Raw genomic sequence first — 313 nt, 5'->3', positions numbered from 1 at the left:
GCGATATGCGATACGGGCGTGCCAGGCCTTTGGTGTGTTACAAGGGGCCCTCTGAGCTTGTAATTGAATATCTTCGTCCATTGGTTTTGACATTAACGAAATTAGAGGTGTTTTACTCCCCCTATTACGGCGTTATTAGTCGCGTGCAATGGAACGATTCGGTTTTTCTAAGCAGAATGGTGGCCCCTGATTGAGTCTAATTGAAACGGACGTCAGAAAGCTGACATGCTGTTCTAATTCTCACTCTTTATGTTTTTTTGCTCCCCTCAGATTCCTGGACAGCAAATGAATTGTGACGGAGAGCCACTGAGGG

The 313-nt window shown here is 46.0% G+C and overlaps 1 long non-coding RNA gene across 1 annotated transcript in view; it reads left to right on the top strand.

Annotated features, from left to right (window-relative positions):
- LOC134076313 (uncharacterized) overlaps positions 1 to 313 on the top strand; it is an 81,314-nt gene extending 81,001 nt beyond the window's left edge. The window contains exon 3 of the long non-coding RNA XR_009938603.1: positions 271 to 313. This is a non-coding gene — a long non-coding RNA (uncharacterized LOC134076313). The remainder of the gene's footprint in view (positions 1 to 270) is intronic.

Source organism: Sardina pilchardus, chromosome 3, assembly GCF_963854185.1.
Source record: "Sardina pilchardus chromosome 3, fSarPil1.1, whole genome shotgun sequence".
Classification (NCBI taxonomy): domain Eukaryota; kingdom Metazoa; phylum Chordata; class Actinopteri; order Clupeiformes; family Clupeidae; genus Sardina; species Sardina pilchardus.
Note: the sequence above shows the minus strand (reverse complement) of the source record. Positions and strands in the feature narration are given on the sequence as shown.